The 11717-nt window shown below is 47.5% G+C and overlaps 1 non-coding gene across 1 annotated transcript; it reads left to right on the top strand.

Annotated features, from left to right (window-relative positions):
* The first annotated feature begins 11185 nt into the window (after positions 1-11185).
* Positions 11186-11258, top strand: TRNAT-CGU (transfer RNA threonine (anticodon CGU)). Its single transcript has one exon. It is a non-coding gene; the product is annotated as a tRNA-Thr (tRNA).
* The last annotated feature ends 459 nt before the right edge of the window (positions 11259-11717 follow it).

Raw genomic sequence — 11717 nt, 5'->3', positions numbered from 1 at the left:
TTTTTGAAAAATCACTATAGCCATTTACACATTTGCTTCGTATGAGTTATATACTAGCTTGCCTCGTCAATCTCAAAAATGTATTCCCTTTTCGGGAGACGGCATTCGTGAAAAACGACGCAACATGACAGTAAAACATCCAGCAAGGTTCTATCCAATGATGGGCGAAATTGTGCACTGAGAGCGTGTCGACTAGCGTGCGAGTGAAAGTTGAATTACGATCGTTGTAAGCTTGTGTTGCCTCCAGCACGAGCGAGGAGTGTTAGCGATAACATTGGTGTGAAAATGGTCAGCTCGGTCTGCGTTTTGTTCTTCTGATCTCCACATTGAACGTCGCAGTTGTCACGGTGAGAGTACTTCTGTGACATTATTAGCCCAGTGGGCTAGGAAGGTTCGAGTGGTAGCTCACCTTGAGGAGTATTAGGTAACAATTATTAATATACGTACTTTTGCGATCATGAAAAAGATGCAGAAACACCACTGGTGTTGTCTAACTATTCGTAAACAGGCCCCCAAATTTCAATTGGCCCACCCCCAAAGATTAAGTAGGCCCACCCCCAAATACCAAGTTGGCACACCCTCAAATTTAACTTGGCCCACCCCCAAATTTAAAGTCGGCCACGCCCGATTTTCTTTTCGCCCAGCCTTAAACTTGGAGTTGGCCCAATCCCCAATTTCAATTGGGCCAGCCCTAATTTTCAAGTTGGTCCACCCACGAATTTCTATAAATCGTCCCCCAAATTTCCAGTCGACGCACCCCAAAATTTAGGTTGGCCCACTCCCATATCGCCCCCAAATACAGATTGGCCCGCCTCCACAACACCACCAAATTTATATTGGCCCACTCCAATACCACCTGCAAATCGAGGTTGACCCACCCCCATATCAGCCCCAAACTAACGCTGGCCCACCCCTCGATCACCTCAAATTTAGGATGGCCCACCGCAAATCATCCCCCAATATAGGTTAGCCCCCCTACCGCCCCCCCCCCCCCCGATTCAGCTTGGCCCAGCCCCATATCACGCCCATGGTTAGGGTGGCCCACACCCCATGTCACCCCCAAATTTAGGTTCTCCCACTCCCATATCATTCCCAAATCCAGGCTGGCCCACCCCCCATATTCCCCCAAACTTAGGCTCACCCACCCCTATATCACCTCAAATTTAGGTTGGGCCACCCCCATATCAGGCTCAAATTCAGCTTGGCTCACTACCATTTCACCCCAAATTTAGGTAGGGCCACTCCCATATTACTACCAAATTCAGCTTGGCCCATCTCTGTATCACGCCCAAATTTATGCTGATGCCACTTCCAATTTCAAGTTGGCCACCCCAACCCTTTTTATGAAGACCTATATATTTATATGGGAAATGCGTCAAGCTTTTGGCGTTACAGACACGATTTTGCACGATTTTGCTACCAAATTGCTGGGGTACTCGCCAAAGAATGCTGCGCATTAAAAGCAAATGCACCGAACGAAGGACACCATATGCTGATCCTAAATGCTGACGGCTAGCCACGCTAGCTTCTCTGTAGAGAGACCGGGGCAGACACAGCACGGGACATTTATTCAAATGGTTTTTTACGGCCACACCTACGGATTGATAACACTTGGCTGTAGGGAACACATTAACAGTAGCTATCACTGCAGACGCTGCACATCTTCTCCTAGTCGGTGCATTTCTTATTTGGATGAATCTTTAGAAATAATTAACGTTCGGACAGCGACTCAGCCTAGCAGACCCTTTGTTCCACACGAATGTTGCGTAGGATTGGCACTGGCCACCGGGTGGCATTGGGGCACAGGTGGACGTGATTCGCTCGGAGGTGTGCCATTAAGGACAGCCGAAAGTCGAAGAAAACGGACCTTCAAGAAGAACGCAATAAGAATAGCCATTTTGTTCTCCCACGTTCCACGCTACAAAGCACGAAAGTTTTTTTTTTCATAACACAAAGCCATGCGCAAGCTTCTAGTTATGATGTCCAATGAATAAGATCTTCATAAAACCGATGACTTAACAAATGAACACTATACTGCTACGTTTTATGAAGGAAAAATTGAAAGGATAATATTTCAAGTGCACCACTGTAAAACCAGAACCGAAAGCAAATATTGAGTTTTGTGTTTCTGCCATTTGATAGGAGATTATAAAACTAAGTCCTATGCGGCTTTAAAAAAATGCGCTGCTGAAAAACCAAAACCGAAAGCAAATCTTGGGTTTTGTGATTCTGCCATCTAGTGAGAGACTACAAAACTAGGCCCTATGCGGCTTTAAAAAAAAGTACGAAGCGGGAATCGAACCGTGGCCACCGTGGCGCGGGACCAAAGGTGCTCGCTATTCTACCACTCGGCCACGGCTACCGCGGCTTTGCCAAGCGGTACGCTCATGTTTTTATAGATACCACGTGAATTTTCACGACAGTGTTACAAAAATCGCTTTCGGGAACAGTCTTACGCCATATGTGGAGAGTCGAGATAGGCAGCAATCGAAAGCTGAGTCTCCGGACTACATACGCTGCACTGCGTATTACGATAGACGGGATAGTTTTATTACAGTCATCGTTCTTGCCGCAAAAATCGAGCACAAATTTTCGTCGTTTCCATAGGCTTCCATTGCTAAAACTTTAACCGCTGTGGGAACAAAATTCTTACGTGCCATAGAGTGATCACTGCATTTGGCTCGCGTGGATTGTCTTCCAGAACACGTTTGTCACCTGCGTTTTTCAATAATCGTCCTGCAGCTTTTGTTATTCGCGAAAAACCCGCTCGTTCCATTGAAAACGCGCTAGCTTCGTGCCGGGCCCGCTTGGGGCGCTAGTTGGTACGTGTCCGGAAAAGCTGGATATGAACACGCAAACAGCGGCCGAAAGGCAACTCAGTGAGGAAAACAAGTCTCAAACGCGAACTCGAGCTAAGCCGAGAAGAAACGCGACAACTCAGAAAGAGGATAGATGACCTAATTAAAGAAATGCAAGAGCTCAGACGAGCGGGGTAATCGCCAATCAGAACGCCAACACCACCACCGCAGGCCGTGGCCCCAGTGCAGCAAAACACAGAAGAGAAAAGCTTTAATGATGAAATCAGGAATTTCATGACTAGCGTGCAAAACCAAATGCAACAGATGCAAAATCAGATGCAACAAACGCAACAAAAGATAGCTCTGCAGGACCAGAGCTTCCGTATCTACGTCAAAAATCAAACCACGCAGAAAACCACTAATGACGTCAGGAATAGGCTATACAATGACAGGAGATTCGGATCAGAAACCCAAGGTACAAGCAACAACAGTAACAACGCAACATGGCAGGACAAAACCAACCAGAAGTATGGCAGTGGAACTGCAGAGGGTACAAGCGCAAGCAAGGACTCCTGCAACAGTTCATATCTACGCGAGAAAATCTACCAGATATAATCATGCTACAGGAAACCAATAATACCCCCGCGTTCAGGGGCTACACGTGCCAGGAGAGTGGCCGCACCGCGACCCTCATAAGTAACACAGTAGTAACCATAGTGCATAAAGAAATCGAGGACACCCAGATAGAACACCTGATCACGGAGGTGATTCCCAAAAAGAAAAGAAAGGCTAGAAGTACCTACATAGTAAACTTGTACAGTCCACCTAAACAGACAAAAGGAAACTTTATTAAACTTTTCGCGGAGGCCAAGAAATTGGCGGGACAAAACACTCTAATCATAGCGGGAGACTTTAACACTAAAAGCGCGCGCTGGGGCTATAAAAAGGAAGACAAGAAGGGACGAGGCATCTGCACGGCGGCAGAAAACACCGGGTGCGAGCTGCTAACCGATGAAAACCAGCCGACTAGACAGGGAAACAGCGTCAGTCAAGACACGTGTCCCGACCTAACTTTTATCAGGGGGCGCCAAGCAGGCAGAGTGGGAGAACCTGCTCGAGAACCTTGGCAGTGGCCACCACATAATAAGAGTCAGCACGGTGGTAGACAATGTCAAGAGGAAAATTGGTACGGCTCGGCTGACGGATTGGGACGCCTTTAGAGCACACTGTCGACAGCTAAAGGGTAACATTACCTCGGTAGAAGAGTGGAGCCAACAACTCAAGCAAATTCAGGAAATGTACACGCAAAAAGTGCACAGAACCGAACAAACACCGGAGGTAGACAAGCGGCTCCTCAGGCTCTGGGAGGCTAGACGCGGGCTCACCAAGAGATGGAAAAGACAAAAGCTAAACAAGAAGCTAAAGAAGAAGATAGCGAACATCACTAGCCGGACGGATGAGTACGCGACGCAGCTGGCCAGACAGGGGTGGCAACAGTTTAGCAACTCGCTGAACGGGACCCTAAGTACGGCCAAAACGTGGCGCATCCTCAAGACCCTAATGGACCCTAGCAAGTACAAGTCCGAAAGCGCCAAGTCGATCCAAAGACTGGTCCACCAGTACGAAGGTTCCGAAGAGCAGCTCCTGAAAGAAGTCTGAGAAAAATGCTACAGGAAAGACCAAATCGAAGGTTACAAAGGAGATTATCTCGGTGAGGAAAACCCGAACATGGACCGACCCATCACGAGAGAGGAGGTCACCGAAGCCGTGATAGCGGCCACCAAGAATACAGCGGCGGGAGCGGACAAGATTCGAAACTCGCTCATGAAACCTAAGCGACGAAGCAATCGATTAGCTGAAGTCGTACCTCAACACGCTCTGGCAAGAGGGGAAGGTACCGGCGGAATGGAAACACGCCGTCGTGGTCATGATACCCAAGCCGGGCAAGAAACTACAGATCGAGAATCTCAGGCCGATCTCGCTCACGTCGTGCCTGGGAAAACTGTATGAGAGAATAGTCACCAGAAGGATCCAGCAGCACCTGGAGAACGGGAGGTGGTACCCTGACAGCATGTATGGCTTCAGGGCCAACCTATCGACGCAGGACGTCCCCCTACAACTCAAAGAGAGGTACTCGACACAATGCCCAAGGCGGGTGAAAACGTTGTGATGGCGCTCGACATCAAAGGCGCCTTCAACAACGTCAGCCACGCGGCCATAATGGAGGGCCTCAACAACACTAACTGCGGAAGGAAAGTACACGACTACGTCAAGGACTTCCTAACCGACAGAACGGCAATGGCAGGGCTGGGGGAGTTGAGAAGCGACACCTTCTCCACACCGTGTAAAGGCACACCCCAAGGCTCCGTGATATCGCCCGTGCTATTTAATGTGGCGATGATCGGCCTGGCAAAACGACTCGGCGAGATCCAGGGCATCCAACACGCGATGTACGCGGACGACGTCATGGTTTGGGTCACGCAAGGTTCACTGGGAGAAAAACAAGAGAAGCTACAAGAGGCTGCGCGCTGTGTCGAAAAGTACACCAGAGAGAGGGGACTGGTATGCTCCACAGAAAAATCCGAACTACTGAGAGTAGGTAGACACCCCACCCAAGCAACATTGGAAGTAACGCTTGGCGGTCAAAACATCCCGGAAAAGAACATGATCAGAATCCTGGGCATGTGGCTACAGGGCATCAGAAAATGCAGCCACACCATCAGCCTGCTGAGCAAAGCGACGGAGCAGGTGGGCCGGATGATCAACAGGGTCTCCCAAAAAAGATACGGCATGAAAGAGGAAGACACACTCAAACTCGTCGGCAGCCTGGGCGTCAGCCGAGTCATCTACTCGCTACCGTACCACGCGATGACCAAAGGAGAGAGGGAACAGGTGGACACGTTACTCAGGAAAGCATACAAGACGGCTCTCCATCTGCCAAAAAACACGTCAAACGAAAAACTGCTCCAACTGGGCATCAGCAACACTTTCAGCGAACTGGTGGAAGCCCTGCTCGAAACGCAAAAAGCCAGACTCAAAAGCACCCCTGCAGGGAGAGCGCTCCTGACTAGGCTGGGACGGGACACGAGTGGACACGTAGATAGATACGCAGACGTGCCCGACTCCTAAGAAAAACAATAAGCGTTAGGCCAGTACCTAAGAACATGGACCCCAACCTCCACGAGAGCAGAAGGCAGGCGCGAGCAGAACACGTGGAAAAGACATAGCGCGACTAGACAACACGGTATACACGGATGCTGCCGCGTACCCGCGAGAAGGGAAGCGCACGGCCACGGCGGTGGTGGTGGACGGCGACGAGAATCTGATCACATGTGCGACGGCAAAGGCAGCCGGCACAGCGGAGGCCGAAGAAATTGCCGTGGCACTGGCGGCAATAGAAGGATATAGGACAGGCAGGCCTCCAAACATCTTAACAGACTCGAAGGAAGCGTGCAGAAATTACACGAGGGGCAGGATTAGCAAAGCCGCCCTCAGAATTCTTGGCGGAGCCAACTTCGCCGAGAGGAACGTTACGCACAAGTTAATCTGGATTCCGGCCCACGCAGGCATAGAGGGTAACGAAAGGCCAGACAGCCTAGCTCGAGAGACCACGTTCCGAGCAGAGCATTCGCACGCCCCGGAGTATCACCCACACGCTTGTGAAGGAGGATACACAGAAATCTTAAACTTACACAGAGGGACGAGAGCCAAATATCCCCCACCGCACAAAGCTCTAACGAAGGAGGAAGCAACGAGTTGGCGCAAATTGCAGACAAACTCCTTCCCAAATTTATACATCCTAAACAAAATGTACCCAACACAATACAGAGACACCTGCCCATGGTGCGGGGCCACACCCACACTCTATCATGTCACATGGGAATGTAAACACAATCAATAATTCCACCAACACAATAACCCGAGTGCGGAGCAATGGGAGACTCGGCTTACCAGCTGCGAGCTCACGGCTTAAAGGGCCTTAGTGCAGCACGCTAGTGAGGTAGCTAGGCTCAGTGGAGCTCTGGAATAGGGGCCCACCCTTGCCGGAAGAGGCTCCAAGTCGCCGGCGCCCAAGAAGACGACGGAGACCTCGAGACGCTAAATCCTTGAAAGAACCAAATAAAGCTTTTCTCTCTCTCTCCCCTATGTTGCCCTTGGTGTCAGTGTTTGTTGGCTTCTTATGACATCACTTACGCCAGGCAGTTAACAGATATATGTGCTTAAGAAGTGACACACTGCAGCGTAAAGAGATAAGGAGGTGTCACTGACACAGTGATCTACGTTTTCTTTATGTGATAAGCTTCTAGTACTAAGCACGCTTGCTCGCTTTTGTATCGGCCCAGAATGAAGGTCTCATTAAAGCGCGGTGCACAATTACGGTAAGTATTCAAATGGCACACAAGATGTGCCCCTCTGGAAGCATTGATGTTTGCTTTTCTGGCTTGTTCCCTGAGTCGCTCATTGATGCAACGCCCGGTCTGACCGATGTACGCCTCTCCACATGATAAAAGTAGGGCATAAACCACTGTGATTGCGCAGGGAACATACGATATCCCATGCCTAATTTGGCATCACCGCATGTGCGGGCACACAGTTTTGCGAGCTTATTCAGAGCAGAAAAAGCCACAGGGACGCCGTGCCTACCTGTGACCTTCTTAAGGTTGTGGGAAGCCTTATGTATATAAGGCACCACCACAGATCTGAACGCTTCACGTTCTGTCGTCGACCTCGTGCTCGGCTTTCTGATTTTCAATCTCTGTAACAGACCCTCGGCTATACCTGTCAAGAGTGTCATAGAGAACCCTGCTGCCGAAATCCGGCGAATTCGATTATCAAAACTCGCCTGCATGTTATGCTTACATGATTTATTCAGAGCTGATTCCATGCATTGGAATCTATGCCTCTTTTGACAATTTTTGAATGCTCCAACTTGAAATATATTGTCATATGATATGTTTCCGAGATCGCTCGTGTGTTTTGGTTGGGGTGACGGAAAAAAAATGGCTGCGCTTTCGAAGATGGGTTTACGAGGACACGATTTGCAATGTAAGGCGAGATAAGAGGATGGTGAGCCGTTTAATGAATTTCTGTGCTCTCTGAGGCGTACGTAGACACATCTGCCTGTTTGACCAATGTACATATGACCACAGCTTAGGTGAATTTTGCATACAACTCTTGAGAAACAATCGACAAAACGATTAACAAGTTTCTGGCTACACCTTCTATCACCCAATGACGTGCCCTGTGGCCTTCTGTGCACAATGGAGCAAATGCGTCTAAGCCTGTGTGGTGCAGAAAAAGCCACCCGAACACCATAACACCTTGCCACATCTTTTAGGCCACGTGAAATTTGATGTACGTAGGGAATAACTGCCAATTTTTCGTTTCTTTCATTTTGAACAGAAGGACGACACCCGCATTTTCCTTCCTTTGCAATGCGCACGAGCTTTTCACAAACTGATGTGATGAGGTACACAGAGAGAGAGAGCAAATGATAAAGGAAAGGTAGGGAGGTTAACCAGGACTGAGCCCGGTTGGCTACCCTACACTGGGGAAAGGGAAAAGGGGACGGAAAGATTAAAAGAAGAAGAGAAAGTCTACTGGGTATATCGTTCGGTCACTCAGTTCGGATCACAGACGCTGACTCAATCCAGTTCCCTTCAAATATCGCAGCAGAGCTTTTGTGGCCTTTTGTAGCTGCGATATGCGAGGCCATGGTCCCAAGATCTTCTTCAAGGTGAACGGTGTTCTATCTAGCTGATTGAGAGCTGTGCAGAGGTCATGTCTTTCGTGTTGAAAAGATGGGCAGTAGCACAGTAGATGTTCTATAGTTTCCTCGGCACCGCAGGCATTACAGTCGGCGCTATCAGTCATTCCAATTACACAGGGTAACCTGCGGCCTTAAGGCGTTCCGCTTGCATTTGGAACTCATGGTCAGCTTGTGCACGCAAGTTTTTTCCAAGGCCACGCTTAAGCCTGACGGAACAATTCCGCGTTTCACAATTTTTGAGTGCCCCGACGCGAAATTTAAAACCGGTTCTGCATATCGTGGATTGTAGTGCTAGCAAAAATGATCTTCACCAAAATTCAAGCACTAGTCAAGAAACTGTAATCTATTATTACTCGGCAGCTCGGAGGTGAATTTTAGACCCATGCCTTCTTTTTGAAAGCAATTGACAATGTCTTTCATTCTCTGTGATGCATGTTATCTCTCAATAAAAATCGAATTATCGTTCACATACCTGAAGACTGATATACCCTCTTGAAGCTTGGCGTTTACAGCACTATCTACCACGTCAAGAAAAATAGAACTTAATATTGGCGCCGCGCAAGAAGCTATACAAACACCTGATTTCTGAATATACAGTTTTCCCTGCCAAATCACGAAAGTAGATTTTAAGTAGAATGTCGAAATTTCTAAAAAGGACACAACCGAAACACCACATCTATTCCTAAAGACAAGTTCGTCGTTAGATTCTACAATACAATATCTAACACGGCTTAACAATTTGTCGTGCGGCAAGGAATAATACAGATCAACTACGTCAATGCTGAAGGCTGTGAAGCCAGCAAGGTCATTCTTGTTAAGGTGCTCCACAATAACGCCAGAGTTGTTAGCATAAAAAGTGTCTGTTATGTTTAACGCAGAAAGGTGCTTCTGAAGATTCTTTAACATGGCTAGCTGCCAGGTGTCCTTTTCCAACACAATTGCTCTAAACGGCTTTTTCTATTTGTGCGTTTTAATCGTGACAAATATTTCTAGCTCTACACCTTTCGCTTTCTCATCACTCGTGCCAAGCTTTTCTAAATTAAGCCTTTCCAACAGACGACTCGCTCTCGTTTTTACCTCCTTGCTTTTCACTGAAACTGGCTGAAAATTCCTCCCCAGAACTTCCATGGCTTTTTCGGTGAAGATAATATCTTTAATAGTTACAAAGAAACTTTCTTTATCAGAAGTGTATGAACTCTGAGCTTGTTTGCGGAACAAAAATTTACCAAATGGCCGCCACTCATTTTACGCTTACTGCGCCGACTTTCACTTGAGACTATGTCACCACATTCCGCAACACACCTATATCATTCTTCGTCTTTGGCCAGCCTGGATACTACTCTTTCTTCCGGGCCGAGGGAAGGCTCCACTGAGAACTTGGGGCCCCTTCTTAGAATATGCTGAATATGCTGATTGTGTCTCAAGCATAGTACACAAAATTCCCCTAAGCTGTGGTCATATGTACATTGGCCAAACAGGCAGATGTGACAATATACGCCTCACAGAGCACAGAAATTCATTAAACGGCGCCCCATCCTCTCATCTCGCCTTACATTGCAAATCGCGTACTTGCAAACCCATTTTCGAAAACACAGTCATTGTGTTCCGTCACCCTAACCAAACCACACGAGAAATCCCGGACGCCTATATCATATCACCAAAACGGCGCGCTGTGTGTAAGCCAACCATCATTAGTACTTCCTGATAAAGAATTCAATTTTATTAATCGCTGTTCACACGTGCCTTAGATGTATGCTGTTTTTTGTACCTCGTCTTGACAAGCGCGAAGCGTCCATTTTCTAATATGTATTTTTCCATATGTGTATTCAACATCAGTTGTGAGTGAGCGCGTGTGGTATGTTTCTTCTTCTACCTCCTTTGTGTTTTTAGCACTCTAAGTTTTTATTATAATGCATTACCAACTAGCCCACCTATTCATCATTCTGCTCTTCTTAGTTGCGTGGGAAAGGTTATGGAGAAGATGGTATTAACGTGCCCGGACTGGTTGCTGATGAACATGAATGTCTACCTTCCGCAAATGTCAGGGTTCACAAAGGGCCGCAGCAGCATCGACAACATTATCTGCCTTGTCAACTGCGTAAAACTCAACACATCTGCCCGCCACATCACCATTGCCGTATATATCAAGGGAGCGTTCGATAACGTGACTCACGAGGCTATTTTACACGTTCTCAAATCCGTTGGAGTTGGTGGTCATATGCAACCACTGGATCTCAGGCTACCTCACTGATCGGTCAGTCTACATTTCCACAAAAGAAGATGACACAGCTCCGCACACAGTACATCGAGGAGTTTCGCAGGCCGGTGTTTTAAGTCCGACCTTATTTAACATCACTCGTATTGGACCGGAGAAGTGCATTCCCACATTGGTTGAAATCTCTTCATATGTAGTTGACATCTGTATATGGAGCTGTGGTTTATGTATAATGTATATGTGTGGGCTTATCGACCAGTTACGTTTACCCAAAATGATCACGTACTCGTGGCGCTTGCAAATCCGCCGCCAAGTTTTGTGAGTGATGGCGCAGGCTAACACTCCCAAGGTTAGTTCTAGTAGTAAAACATAAATACCCAAGAAAGTGGATGGGAAAACGGCGCCGCGGTAGCTCAACTGGTTAGAGCATCGCACGCGTAATGCGAAGACGTGGGATCGTTCCCCACCTGCGGCATGTTGTTTTTTCATCTACCTTCATTACCAGTAATTTATCATAGTATTTAATTCAAGTAGTAGGTAGAAGTAATTTCCCCTATGTTGTCCTTGGAGTCATTGTTTTGTTGGCTTCTTATGTTATATATATATATATATATATATATATATATATATATATATATATATATATATATATATACACGTGTGCGCGTGTGACTATGTGCTGTTAAGTGGTTATCACTGTATATATCATTATCATCCCCCAGCAGCACCTGGAGTAGCACGTCAGGCAAACAGCCAGGCAAACATCTCCAGCATATCATTAAAGCTTGTTTCTCTCTCTCTCTCTCACCTCCAAACACAACAATATTCGTGGGCGAGGAGGGAGGAGGAAAAGAGATAAGAAGAAGGCAGGGAGGTTAACCAGAATCATGTCCGGTTGGCTACCCTACACCGGGGGAACAATGCAAACGAGCAG

The sequence above is a fragment of the Dermacentor andersoni genome, chromosome 1, assembly GCF_023375885.2.
Source record: "Dermacentor andersoni chromosome 1, qqDerAnde1_hic_scaffold, whole genome shotgun sequence".
Taxonomy (NCBI): domain Eukaryota; kingdom Metazoa; phylum Arthropoda; class Arachnida; order Ixodida; family Ixodidae; genus Dermacentor; species Dermacentor andersoni.
The sequence above is the reverse complement of the archived record's forward strand: the minus strand, read 5'-3'. Positions and strand labels throughout refer to the sequence as shown.